We start from the raw sequence: 15,114 nt of genomic DNA on the forward strand, positions 1-15,114 counted from the left end.
CAACAACAAGGAATTGTTGTTAGAGTGACATGTAGGCAAGAATGAGGCACATGTAGACAAGACTTGTAGGAGTATTGCAATGGTAAACATTTTTTATGAGATAAAAACCAGAATCATATTGTGCATCCAGCTTAGTAAAAACCTGCGAAACCATTTTCAGCTCTGCTAAATTTTCCTTTAGAAGTTCTTTGCGACAAAATTGGCCTAGAGGGGGCTCAAAATTACAAGTTCGTCCTTGGTTTTGATTTTATTTTTGAACTTTTTTTTGAAATTGACTGATAATTGTATTGTAAGGATTGCTTGTGATCTTTCTTAGAGAAGATAGCTCACATTTTCCTGTGCTTAGGCTGATGCTTTAGTTTTTCCCCATTTTCAGAATGCTTATAAGGTCTTGGAGCACAATTTTTTTTGTCGTTGGCTAATTTTCTACCATCTAATTACCAAACGCTTACTTTGGATTCAAGCTTTTTAAGTATCATCTGTATTGTTTCAGCAATCAGCAGTGGAGCCCTGGGGTCATATTGTTGTTATCCATCCTCCGACATACCAATGAAGTTTCCGTAAAAAAATGTTACTCGTCTTTTTATTAGCGCAATTTGTGAATTTACAGAGCTCTGGGCAGTTAAAAAAAACCTGATTCAGAAAAATTCCCCGATAAATTAAAACCTAATATAAAAAAACTGAGCTCATTGGATTATCAACGAGATAGCGCGAAGTGCTTAGTCTTATTAAGTTAGAGTTTTATATATCAAAAAACTATTCTGAATCAAATTTTTCGAACCACCCTTCCTTGCATAATTATACTCATTGTATCTAAAATAATTTGGGTTACATTTTTTACTGAAAATATGTGGCAGGACGGATAATAACAAAACCATCGGTTGCTCCACTGCTTTTTGCTGAAACAATACAGACACTAGTTAAAACGCTAGAAAACAAAATTAACTTTTGGCGTTCAGCTAATTGAAGTATAGCCGGCGACCTTACGATGGCGCTCGAGAAATTATAAAAACCAAAACCGGGAACAAAATTTGGCTTACGACAAATTACAGAAAAATATGAGCTATTTTTCGAAGATAGACTAAAGATACGCAGTACAACATAATTGTACGTCAACTTCAAAGATATGTCCTCCGACATAATCAAGGAAATTCCATCCGTAAAAATTTTAACTTGGTTTACTGTAGGTGCATTGAGTATGCTTGTACAATTCAGGGCGATTCGAAAAAACGTGATTCAGCATAGTTTTTCGATAAACTGAAGTTCAATTTGAGTAAAACTGAGCGCATTGGGTTATCATTACCCTGTATCAGGTTTCTAGACGAGTGCGCAAAATTTTTAGCGCCTCATTCATTACCACATCCTACCTGAAATCTATCAAAAAAACAGACATAATTGGGAGTCAAAAAAATTGCAAAAGGTGCGATCTGAAAAAGCCCGCTTTGTTCCTCCCTTTTTTTTGTCTTTGAGCTTGCTTCTGATTAGCTTTTGTTTTTGCTCGAAATCTGTCTGAGGTGCGCTTGACCCTTGGCTTTAGGCAGTGAAATTTTATTGACTCCTGTCTTTTTGTTCATCAATGAGCTCATAGCTGTCATTTGTTTTATGACCATTTTGCTTAGGTCGTTCAACAAAAATTAAGAAAAACGGCAGTTTAACTAGCCAATGAGTTACATTTCGACATTGTAAAATATCACGTTTTCATCTAAAAGACATTCTGCCAAGGGAACCCGCGAGTCCTTAAGAACTCTTTTGATCACTCGAACTTTAGAAAGATATGTAATTACCTAATTATCTAGCTCTAAGTTTTCACCAATAAGTGCTTTGTTGACATTTTTCTTTTCAACACAGATAGAAAATGGAAGTTATTGGATGTCCTTAGTGTCGCTAAGAGCAAGGTTTACCTAATAAATAAGATACCAACTAGAAAAACACTCACTTCTAATACAGTTTAAAAGTCCTGAAGAATGTATGCTTTCTTTGCTCGTATCTTTGTTAAATTTCTTCACCTTGACGGTGCGGCGTAAAGGTAATGAGGAGAAAATTGACAGGAAACAAAGTGACTGAGCTACCACACAAAAAACAGTTTGGAATTGTATAGCTGCTTATCCAGAATCAATTTGAATTCCTCTCCGCCTATTGTGTAAGGACTGTTTTTGAATTTTGTCTCAATCCACAGAACTCGATATTACTAATTCAAGTAGAGACGATATATAGGGACAAACAAAACGAAAATTTTACGTCGAACTGTCTGTGAATTGCGTCTTACCGAGTGATCTGCACCACCGTATACAAAAGATAGCGCTCCTGACCAGCGCGAAGCATATCTTAGTTTATATACATTTATTGTTTCTTAGTAGCTTTCTTGCCAATTTTCACTAGATTTTTCGGCTATGCGCTGCATTGTTGCGTAGCTGCTGGTGCGGCACCACGACCAGTGCAGTCAAAAAACGGCGGGCAGAAGCTGCTCTGTTCAACTTGTAGAACTCTCTGTGGGTATTTTGGTTTTTTCAGTGATTCGTGGTACTTATAGGCGTTTTTCAGTAACCTTCGTGAAATTTTTGCGTGCGGGTTGAAGACTTTGACATCAAAGAAGTTTCGGATAAACCGTGAACCCCATAATCAGTTTGCTTTCACATCTAGTCGAGCGCCTTCATCAGTTGTGGTTGAGTTGTTGACAAAGCTCTCGCCTTGCAACCACTGATGTTTGGGCTTGATTTCAACATCTAGCAAACCTCAGTCATGAGTTTGGCAAAGGTATCTCTGATTTCGTCATGCCTCATGTCGGTGTATCCACCCTTTGCACAGTGAAGAGCGTGGGTAGGGTCAAAAAATTTACCATTTGCACATGTGAGTGGAATGTTAATTGGTTCCTATGCATATCTGAGATAAATCCCATCCAAAAATTAGGATTTATTGAGGTTGAGTTTATAAGCGAGGCTCCTTTTTAGAGGCTAGCTCAAGTGCGTATTTTCCACTGTCACTCAAGTTGTTCGAAATAGTAGTTCTCCTTTGGTTTGTTCTTTCAGTGTTAGTTGTTTTAATTTTTGTATAGTTTTTTTTCTTTTCAGATATCAATGTTAATGGGTCGAATGTGTCTAAGACTGACGATGTTTTAATTGACCATTCTAAAATTTTCTCATAGTCAGAAGGTAGCTTGATGTTTTGACTGCCCATTTTCAGTTGCAAAGACGCGAAGTCTCTAAGTTGATGGCTAATATGATATTTACCAATTAAAATTGGAATTTTTTTTCTGCAGTAACTTCTCGCAAGAGCCCAATATTACAAGATGAATCTCGGAATTGATTTTTTTTAAATATCTTACATTTTCCTGTATTTAGGCTCATGTCTTGACTTTTTCCCAATTTTAGTAGGTTTTCAGGTCTCGGAGCACAATTTACTTGTCCTTGTCTTAGTTTCTATCAACTAAATACCGAACATTTAAATTGGGTTCATGATTTATAACTAGCATCTGTATTGTTGCTAACAAGCAGCGGTGGAGACACGGGGTCATAATGTTGTTATCTGTCCTCCGACTTACAAATAGAAATTCCGTAAAAAGGTGACTCGCTTTATTGTAAGCGCAGTATGTAAATTTGTACAACTCTGCGCGGTTAAAAAAACCTGAGTCAGCATAGTTTTTCTATAAATTGAAGTTTAATATAAATAATACTGAGCCCTTTGCGTTATCATCACGATAGTGCGAAAGGCTCAATCTTGTTTAATTTAAATTTTCATTTATCAAAAAACTTTTCTGAAGCACATTTTTTGAAGCCGTCATAACTCTATAATTATACTCATTGCGCTTAAAAAAAACAGGGTTAAAATTTTCATTGAAAAAATGTGGAAGGAAGGATAACAACAAATTAAATGAACGCTACACCGCTTTATGCAGACGCTAGTTAAAACAAATACAGACGCTAGTTAAAAAGGTGGAAAAAAATTAACATCCGATTTTTAGATAATCGAAAAATAGAGGACGACTACAAGAGTGTGCTCCGAGAACTTTTAAAAAACCGAAATCGGAAAAAAACAGCGCTAGGGAGTCAACAACCGTTACATCCCACAAAAACTACCTATCAATAGCCCATGGGACATGCTTCAAATCTTCTGGTCTTCCTGTGGAGGTGTCGTGGCTCCAAAAGAGAAGCAATGCGAGACGAGGGCATTCAAAATTGAATGCTGCCTAGAGTATCTTCCTGCTTTTTTCAGACAAGATAGGCCTTGCCATTCATCTTCGGTTAAATCTTTTCCGCAAATACATTTATGATTTTTCCAACGTTTTGATACTAGGTGGAATTCTATTCCGATTCTAAGTTGCTGATTCGATATTTTAATTTTGATTTTCGCATGGTACGACCTTCAACTTCTTTGACGCGAAATTTTCCTGGTACTTTTTGAACCATTTTACACCAATAAACTCTGGCTTCAAAATCATCTGAAAAAAATTGTTATCAAAAAGGGTTCATATTCTGAAGCTACAGCACACTTTTTTGAATCAAATCACTTTTTTAATGCATCTCTATATTTTCCGTCTGCGTGATTCAAACCTAAAAGGTCACTTAAGGTAACTTTTCCGAATACTGCTGAGGCTAAAACGCGAGTGAAGCTATTACAGGAGCGAAAATAAAACACATATCACCTTTAGCTGCCAAGAGAACTGCAAGCAAAAATTTGCAGTCATTCATCTTACATTTTTTACTTTTGATAAAGAATTCGATCGCTTTTTTCCGAAAAATCACTTTACTAACAACGACTTAAGGCAAAAAAAGTAGCATCGCCAGATAAAGCAATTCAGAATTGCAAAAACCTGCGAAATCCTTTTCAACTCTGCTATTTTTTCGTTTTGCAGGTCTCTGCGACAAATTTGGCCTAGAGGGAGCTCAAGATTACAAGATAAACCTTGGATTTGATTTTTGTTTTTGAAAATACTTTTCGAAATAGACTTTTTACTGCATTGTACCGCGTGCGTGTGGTCTTTCGTAGAGATCATAGCTCATATTTTCCTGTATCTAGGCTTATGCCTTAAGTTTTCCCAATTTCAGTACGTTTTTAAGGTCTCGTAACACAATGTTATATTGTCGTTGTCTTAATTTCTATCATCTAAATACAAAATATCTGAACTGGATTCAAGATTTATAACTAGCATTTGTATTGTTTCAGCATGCAGCGGTGGAGCCACGGAGTTATAATGTTTTTATCCGTCCTCCGACATACCAATGGAATTTCCGTTAAAAAAATACTCAATTTATTGTAAGCGCAATATGTGTATTTGTACAACTCTGAGCAGTTATAAAAAAACCGGTTCAGTATAGTTGCCCTGTAAATTAAAGAGTTATATTAAAAAAATTGAGCACTTTGCGTTATCATACGATACTGCCAAAAGCTCAGTCTTGTTCAAATTAGATTTTCAATTGTAAAAAACTTTTCTGAAGCACGTTTTTTTGGACCAGTCGTATTTCTATAGTTATACTCGTTGAGTTTACAAAAAAACAAGCTTACTTTTTTCAATGAAAGTATATAGGAGGAAGGATAACAACAAATTGACTGAACGCTCCACCGCCTTTTGATGAAACAATACAGACGCTCGTTAAAAAGGTGGAATTTTTTTTTTTGGTGTTTAGATGATCGAAAATAAGCCGACGACTACAAGATTGAGCTCCGCGAATTTTTAAAAAATCGAAACGGGAAAAAAACATGGCTTAGGCCAAACCACAGAAAAACATGAGCTATATTTTCCAGGATAGACCACAAGTACGCAGTACAGTGTTTTTGTACGTCAAATTTTTTGCAGAAATTATAAAAACATTCCCGTGCTAGGGTCGGCGACACTCTGATTTTTAAAAGCTTTTGGTTGAAAAAATATCCATTTTTATTTAGGTCTCTATATACGTCAGATTTACGGTTGTTCGAATTTTTACCTCGGCTACTGTCATTTTGGGTTCACGAACGGAGTCTATGCTTTTTCTACTAGGAGCTAGGGATACAACTACCGTTATATCTCACAAAAGCTGCTTCAACTCTTCTGGTCTTCCTGTGGAGGTGTCGTGTCTCTAAAACAGAAGGAATGCGAGTGGAGCCGAAACTTAGCTTGGCCAGGGCATTCAAGTTTGAATGCCAAGAGAATCTCCCTGCCTTTTTCAGACAAGATAGGCCTTGCCATTCACCTTCGGTTAAATCTTTTCGGCAAACACATCTATGATTTATACAAATTTTTGATGCTAAGTGGAACGCAGCTGCTATTCTAAGTTGCAGATTCAATTATCTTACTAAGGCTTTTCATATGGTATGAAATTCAACAATTTTGACCCGAAATTATCTTGGTTATCGTTGAACCTTTTTATATCAATAGATTCTGGTTTCGAAATTATCTGAAAAATTTTGTTTACAAAATTAGGGTCCGTTTCAAGTAAAGCTTTTAATGCATCACTACATCGTCCATCCGCGTGCTCCGAACCTAAAAGGACGCTTTCTTACGACTACAGCTGAGGCTAAAAAAGGGTGAATTTAGTACGGGAGTGGAGAACTTTGCCAGCAACAAGGACTTGTTGTTAGAGTGACAAGTAGGCAAGACTTGTAGGAGAATTGCAATGGTAAACATTTTTTATGAGATAAAAACCAGAATCATATTGTGCATCCAGCTTAGTAAAAGCCTGCGAAACCATTTTCAGCTCTGCTAAATTTTCCTTTAGCAGTTCTTTGCGACAAAATTGGCCTAGAGGGGGCTCAAAATTACAAGTTCGTCCATGGTTTTGATTTTATTTTTGAACTTTTTTTTTGAAATTGACTGATAATTGTATTGTAAGGAGTTCTTGTGATCTTTCTTAGAGAAGATAGCTCACATTTTCCTGTGCTTAGGCTGATGCTTTAGTTTTCCCCCGTTTTCAGAATGCTTATAAGGACTTGGAGCACAATTTTTTGTCGTTGGCTAACTTTCTATCATCTAATTACCAAACGCTTACTTTGGATTCAAGCTTTTTAACTAGCATCTGTTTTGTTTCAGCAATCAGCGGTGGAGCCCTGGGGTCATATTGTTGTTATCCATTCTCCGACATACCAATAAAATTTCCGTTAAAAAAATGTTACTCGAATTTTTGTTAGCGCAATTTGTGGAATTTCAGAACTCTGGGCAGTTAAAAAAACCTGATTCAGCAAAGTTTCCCGATAAATTAAAACCTAATATAAAAAACACTGAGCTCTTTGGGTTATCAACGAGTGCTCAGTCTTATTAAGTTAAATTTTTATATATCAAAAAACTATTCTGAATCAGGTTTTCCGAACCACCCTTCCTTGTATAATTATACTCATTGTATCTACAATAATTTGTGTTACATTTTTACTGAAAATATGTGGCAGGACGGATAATAACAAAATGATTGGACGCTCCACTGCTTTTTGCTGAAACAATACAGACACTAGTTAAAATGCTAGAAAACAAAATTAACTTTTGGCGTTCAGCTAATTGAAGTATAGCCGGCGACCTTACGATGGCGCTCGAGAACTTATAAAAACCAAAACCGGGAACAAAATTTGGCTTACGCTAAATTACAGAAAAAAATGAGCTATTTTTCGAAGATAGACTAAAGATACGCAGTACAACATAATTGTACGTCAACTTCAAAGATATGTCCTCCGACATAATCAAGGAAATTCCATCCGTAAAAAATTTAACTTGGTTTACTGTAGGTGCATTGAGTATGCTTGTACAATTCCGGGCGATTCGAAAAAACGTGATTCAGCATAGTTTTTCTATAAACTGAAGTTCAATTTGAGTAAAACTGAGCGCATTGGGTTATCATTACCCTGTATCAGGTTTCTAGACGAGTGTGCAAAATTTTTAGCGCCTCGTTCATTACCACATCCTACCTGAAATCTATCAAAAAAACTGTATTGCTCCAAAAAAATCTTACCTTCCGCGCATTCAGATGCAATGCATTCGAACGCTGAACGTGTTGTCGATTACAATCGGTCGCAAACCTGCGTCAATTCTTACGAGGGCGATAAGTTGCGTTCCAAAAACTAAAGGTCGTAACGGTATGGGCTTTTTACCTTCTTTCATAAGGTTTAGGAGCTTCGTAGGCGATTTCAAGAAATTTTGCCCCGCATTGCTGTTTAATTTACTTCTAAGTTTTTCGTAAGGACAGTCCGCTTATTGTGTAAGGACTGTTTTTGAACTTTGTCTCAATCCACAGAACTCGATATTACTAATTCAAGTAGAGACGATATATAGGGACAACCAAAACGAAAATTTTACGTTGAACTGTCTGTGAATTGCGTCTTACCGAGTGATCTGCACCACCGTATACAAAAGATAGCGCTCCTGAGCAGCGCAAAGCATATCTTAGTTTATATACATTTATTGTTTCTTAGTAGCTTTCTTGCCAATTTTCACTAGGTTTTTCGATTATGCGCTGCATTGTTGCGTAGCTGCTGGTGCGGTACCACAACCAGTGCAGTAAAAAACGGGCGGGCAGAAGCTGCTCTGTTCAACTTGTAGAACTCTCTGTTGGTATTTTGTTTTTTTTTAGTGATTCGTGGTACTTATAGGCGTTTTTCAGTAACCTTCGTGAAATTTTTGCGTGCGGGTTGAAGACTTTGACATCAAAGAAGTTTCGGCTAAACCGTGAACCCCTTAATCCGTTTGCTTTCACATCTAGTCGAGCGCCTTCATCAGTTGTGGTTGAGTTGTTGACAAAGCTCTCGCCTTGCAACCACTGATGTTTGGGCTTGATTTCAACATCTAGCAAACCTCAATCATGAGTTTGGCAAAGGTATCTCTGATTTCGTCATGCCTCATGTCGGTGTATCCACCCTTTTCACAGTGAAGAGCGTGGGTAGGGTAAAAAAATTGACCATTTGCTCATGTGAGTGGAATATTAATTGGTTCCTATCCATATCTGAGATAAATCCCATCCCAAAATTCGGATTTATTGAGGTTGAGTTTATAAGCGAGGCTCCTTTTTGAGAGGCTAGCTCAAGTGCGTATTTTTCACTGTCACTCAAGTTGTTCGAAATAATAGTTCTCCTTTGGTTTGTTCTTTCAATGTTAAATGTTTTAATTTTTGTATAGTTTTTTTCTTGTTCAGATATAGATGTTAATGGGTGGTATGTGTCTAAGACTGACGATGTTTTAAATGACCATTCTAAAAATTTCTCGTAGTCAGAGGGCAGCTGGATGGGTCGACCGCCCATTTTCAGTTGCAAAAACGCGAAGTCTCTAAATTGAAGGCTAATATGATCTTTACCAATTAAATTTGGAAAAAAAATTTTGTGCATTTACTTCTCGCAAGCCTGCATGTTTTCTGTGGCATTGGGGTTTGTTCCTGCAAAGAACATAAAACTTTTCTTGTGCCCCTTTGGTGTAACGGGAACACACGTTTTGCGGTGACGTTTTTGCGATCTTGCCAAGTTTTTTTTAGTATTTTGTTATGTTCTTCTAACTGAGTTTCTACAAAAGTTTTACATTCAGTTTCGAATCATATGACAGAACTAAGTATTTTTCAATCCTTTTCAACTCTGCTATTTTTTCGTTTTGCAGGTCTCTGCGACAAATTTGGCCTAGAGGGAGCTCAAGATTACAAGATAAACCTTGGATTTGATTTTTGTTTTTGAAAATACTTTTCGAAATAGACTTTTTACTGCATTGTACCGCGTGCGTGTGGTCTTTCGTAGAGATCATAGCTCATATTTTCCTGTATCTAGGCTTATGCCTTAAGTTTTCCCAATTTCAGTACGTTTTTAAGGTCTCGTAACACAATGTTATATTGTCGTTGTCTTAATTTCTATCATCTAAATACAAAATATCTGAACTGGATTCAAGATTTATAACTAGCATTTGTATTGTTTCAGCATGCAGCGGTGGAGCCACGGAGTTATAATGTTTTTATCCGTCCTCCGACATACCAATGGAATTTCCGTTAAAAAAATACTCAATTTATTGTAAGCGCAATATGTGTATTTGTACAACTCTGAGCAGTTATAAAAAAACCGGTTCAGTATAGTTGCCCTGTAAATTAAAGAGTTATATTAAAAAAATTGAGCACTTTGCGTTATCATACGATACTGCCAAAAGCTCAGTCTTGTTCAAATTAGATTTTCAATTGTAAAAAACTTTTCTGAAGCACGTTTTTTTGGACCAGTCGTATTTCTATAGTTATACTCGTTGAGTTTACAAAAAAACAAGCTTACTTTTTTCAATGAAAGTATATAGGAGGAAGGATAACAACAAATTGACTGAACGCTCCACCGCCTTTTGATGAAACAATACAGACGCTCGTTAAAAAGGTGGAATTTTTTTTTTTGGTGTTTAGATGATCGAAAATAAGCCGACGACTACAAGATTGAGCTCCGCGAATTTTTAAAAAATCGAAACGGGAAAAAAACATGGCTTAGGCCAAACCACAGAAAAACATGAGCTATATTTTCCAGGATAGACCACAAGTACGCAGTACAGTGTTTTTGTACGTCAAATTTTTTGCAGAAATTATAAAAACATTCCCGTGCTAGGGTCGGCGACACTCTGATTTTTAAAAGCTTTTGGTTGAAAAAATATCCATTTTTATTTAGGTCTCTATATACGTCAGATTTACGGTTGTTCGAATTTTTACCTCGGCTACTGTCATTTTGGGTTCACGAACGGAGTCTATGCTTTTTCTACTAGGAGCTAGGGATACAACTACCGTTATATCTCACAAAAGCTGCTTCAACTCTTCTGGTCTTCCTGTGGAGGTGTCGTGTCTCTAAAACAGAAGGAATGCGAGTGGAGCCGAAACTTAGCTTGGCCAGGGCATTCAAGTTTGAATGCCAAGAGAATCTCCCTGCCTTTTTCAGACAAGATAGGCCTTGCCATTCACCTTCGGTTAAATCTTTTCGGCAAACACATCTATGATTTATACAAATTTTTGATGCTAAGTGGAACGCAGCTGCTATTCTAAGTTGCAGATTCAATTATCTTACTAAGGCTTTTCATATGGTATGAAATTCAACAATTTTGACCCGAAATTATCTTGGTTATCGTTGAACCTTTTTATATCAATAGATTCTGGTTTCGAAATTATCTGAAAAATTTTGTTTACAAAATTAGGGTCCGTTTCAAGTAAAGCTTTTAATGCATCACTACATCGTCCATCCGCGTGCTCCGAACCTAAAAGGACGCTTTCTTACGACTACAGCTGAGGCTAAAAAAGGGTGAATTTAGTACGGGAGTGGAGAACTTTGCCAGCAACAAGGACTTGTTGTTAGAGTGACAAGTAGGCAAGACTTGTAGGAGAATTGCAATGGTAAACATTTTTTATGAGATAAAAACCAGAATCATATTGTGCATCCAGCTTAGTAAAAGCCTGCGAAACCATTTTCAGCTCTGCTAAATTTTCCTTTAGCAGTTCTTTGCGACAAAATTGGCCTAGAGGGGGCTCAAAATTACAAGTTCGTCCATGGTTTTGATTTTATTTTTGAACTTTTTTTTTGAAATTGACTGATAATTGTATTGTAAGGAGTTCTTGTGATCTTTCTTAGAGAAGATAGCTCACATTTTCCTGTGCTTAGGCTGATGCTTTAGTTTTCCCCCGTTTTCAGAATGCTTATAAGGACTTGGAGCACAATTTTTTGTCGTTGGCTAACTTTCTATCATCTAATTACCAAACGCTTACTTTGGATTCAAGCTTTTTAACTAGCATCTGTTTTGTTTCAGCAATCAGCGGTGGAGCCCTGGGGTCATATTGTTGTTATCCATTCTCCGACATACCAATAAAATTTCCGTTAAAAAAATGTTACTCGAATTTTTGTTAGCGCAATTTGTGGAATTTCAGAACTCTGGGCAGTTAAAAAAACCTGATTCAGCAAAGTTTCCCGATAAATTAAAACCTAATATAAAAAACACTGAGCTCTTTGGGTTATCAACGAGTGCTCAGTCTTATTAAGTTAAATTTTTATATATCAAAAAACTATTCTGAATCAGGTTTTCCGAACCACCCTTCCTTGTATAATTATACTCATTGTATCTACAATAATTTGTGTTACATTTTTACTGAAAATATGTGGCAGGACGGATAATAACAAAATGATTGGACGCTCCACTGCTTTTTGCTGAAACAATACAGACACTAGTTAAAATGCTAGAAAACAAAATTAACTTTTGGCGTTCAGCTAATTGAAGTATAGCCGGCGACCTTACGATGGCGCTCGAGAACTTATAAAAACCAAAACCGGGAACAAAATTTGGCTTACGCTAAATTACAGAAAAAAATGAGCTATTTTTCGAAGATAGACTAAAGATACGCAGTACAACATAATTGTACGTCAACTTCAAAGATATGTCCTCCGACATAATCAAGGAAATTCCATCCGTAAAAAATTTAACTTGGTTTACTGTAGGTGCATTGAGTATGCTTGTACAATTCCGGGCGATTCGAAAAAACGTGATTCAGCATAGTTTTTCTATAAACTGAAGTTCAATTTGAGTAAAACTGAGCGCATTGGGTTATCATTACCCTGTATCAGGTTTCTAGACGAGTGTGCAAAATTTTTAGCGCCTCGTTCATTACCACATCCTACCTGAAATCTATCAAAAAAACTGTATTGCTCCAAAAAAATCTTACCTTCCGCGCATTCAGATGCAATGCATTCGAACGCTGAACGTGTTGTCGATTACAATCGGTCGCAAACCTGCGTCAATTCTTACGAGGGCGATAAGTTGCGTTCCAAAAACTAAAGGTCGTAACGGTATGGGCTTTTTACCTTCTTTCATAAGGTTTAGGAGCTTCGTAGGCGATTTCAAGAAATTTTGCCCCGCATTGCTGTTTAATTTACTTCTAAGTTTTTCGTAAGGACAGTCCGCTTATTGTGTAAGGACTGTTTTTGAACTTTGTCTCAATCCACAGAACTCGATATTACTAATTCAAGTAGAGACGATATATAGGGACAACCAAAACGAAAATTTTACGTTGAACTGTCTGTGAATTGCGTCTTACCGAGTGATCTGCACCACCGTATACAAAAGATAGCGCTCCTGAGCAGCGCAAAGCATATCTTAGTTTATATACATTTATTGTTTCTTAGTAGCTTTCTTGCCAATTTTCACTAGGTTTTTCGATTATGCGCTGCATTGTTGCGTAGCTGCTGGTGCGGTACCACAACCAGTGCAGTAAAAAACGGGCGGGCAGAAGCTGCTCTGTTCAACTTGTAGAACTCTCTGTTGGTATTTTGTTTTTTTTTAGTGATTCGTGGTACTTATAGGCGTTTTTCAGTAACCTTCGTGAAATTTTTGCGTGCGGGTTGAAGACTTTGACATCAAAGAAGTTTCGGCTAAACCGTGAACCCCTTAATCCGTTTGCTTTCACATCTAGTCGAGCGCCTTCATCAGTTGTGGTTGAGTTGTTGACAAAGCTCTCGCCTTGCAACCACTGATGTTTGGGCTTGATTTCAACATCTAGCAAACCTCAATCATGAGTTTGGCAAAGGTATCTCTGATTTCGTCATGCCTCATGTCGGTGTATCCACCCTTTTCACAGTGAAGAGCGTGGGTAGGGTAAAAAAATTGACCATTTGCTCATGTGAGTGGAATATTAATTGGTTCCTATCCATATCTGAGATAAATCCCATCCCAAAATTCGGATTTATTGAGGTTGAGTTTATAAGCGAGGCTCCTTTTTGAGAGGCTAGCTCAAGTGCGTATTTTTCACTGTCACTCAAGTTGTTCGAAATAATAGTTCTCCTTTGGTTTGTTCTTTCAATGTTAAATGTTTTAATTTTTGTATAGTTTTTTTCTTGTTCAGATATAGATGTTAATGGGTGGTATGTGTCTAAGACTGACGATGTTTTAAATGACCATTCTAAAAATTTCTCGTAGTCAGAGGGCAGCTGGATGGGTCGACCGCCCATTTTCAGTTGCAAAAACGCGAAGTCTCTAAATTGAAGGCTAATATGATCTTTACCAATTAAATTTGGAAAAAAAATTTTGTGCATTTACTTCTCGCAAGCCTGCATGTTTTCTGTGGCATTGGGGTTTGTTCCTGCAAAGAACATAAAACTTTTCTTGTGCCCCTTTGGTGTAACGGGAACACACGTTTTGCGGTGACGTTTTTGCGATCTTGCCAAGTTTTTTTTAGTATTTTGTTATGTTCTTCTAACTGAGTTTCTACAAAAGTTTTACATTCAGTTTCGAATCATATGACAGAACTAAGTATTTTGGTCGCCTACCTCATTTTAATTTCGGTTTTTTGAATACTTTTATCGCCTCGTCGTTTTTTTACACTGAGCTCGCATTTTGATGCCTTTACATGATATCCAAAATAAATTCCGTGTTTGATAATGTTGCCAAGAACTGTTCGCAGGCTTTTCAAATTTCCGACTGCGTTCCCATCGTCTTCATACCAATTCTGAGTTAATATGTTATTGTTGACTTTTTATTTAAAATAAAGTGGCTAGCCCGTACATCGCCATTGCTCATGGGTCTCCTTGTGTGGTTCCTTCTCTAGATAGGATAACTTTTTTATTTATGAAGAAACTGGATGGGTTAAAGTATGAGTTCTGTTAGCGGGTATTGTGAGAGTTCATATAATTGCAATGTTTTTTAAAGCCATGTTCCAGTCTAGGGAGTTGATTACATTTTCTGCATCAATCAGTAAAACTGCATTGGAATCTGTTTCTGGTATTGCTTCCTAATTGTATGAAATCGATCCCAGTACGATAAGTCAATTTTTAAGCTTTTTTGATCATTCTATCTATTATTTTGCGGATGATTCGCCTATGCCAATTGGCCTAACTCCTGGGTTTTTATAAAGTGGAAATAGTCGACATGCATTCCAAGGTTCAAAAAACTCAGTATTTTTGTCGAGTTTTTCTGTGAGAATTTGGCTATTTACTACTAACTGTTGACCAAAACGCGTTAGCATGCGCTGCACTCATTTGCATCTAGGCCTGAGGGCGTTGTCATGGTAGCCTTCTTGGTTTCTGGTCAATTATTTGGTCAAATGAGGACGAGTGGAAAGGGATGGTATCTTCGGAGCATTATGTTATGTAGTTGTTGCTTATTGGCTCCGCGTGAGGTAGTTTCTCAATGCGGATTTGCTCATCAGTTTGATCTTTGACGGTTTCCTCGAGAGAGAGAACACCCTTGGA

The sequence above is a fragment of the Symsagittifera roscoffensis genome, chromosome 2, assembly GCF_963678635.1.
Source record: "Symsagittifera roscoffensis chromosome 2, txSymRosc1.1, whole genome shotgun sequence".
NCBI classification, from domain to species: Eukaryota; Metazoa; Xenacoelomorpha; order Acoela; family Convolutidae; genus Symsagittifera; species Symsagittifera roscoffensis.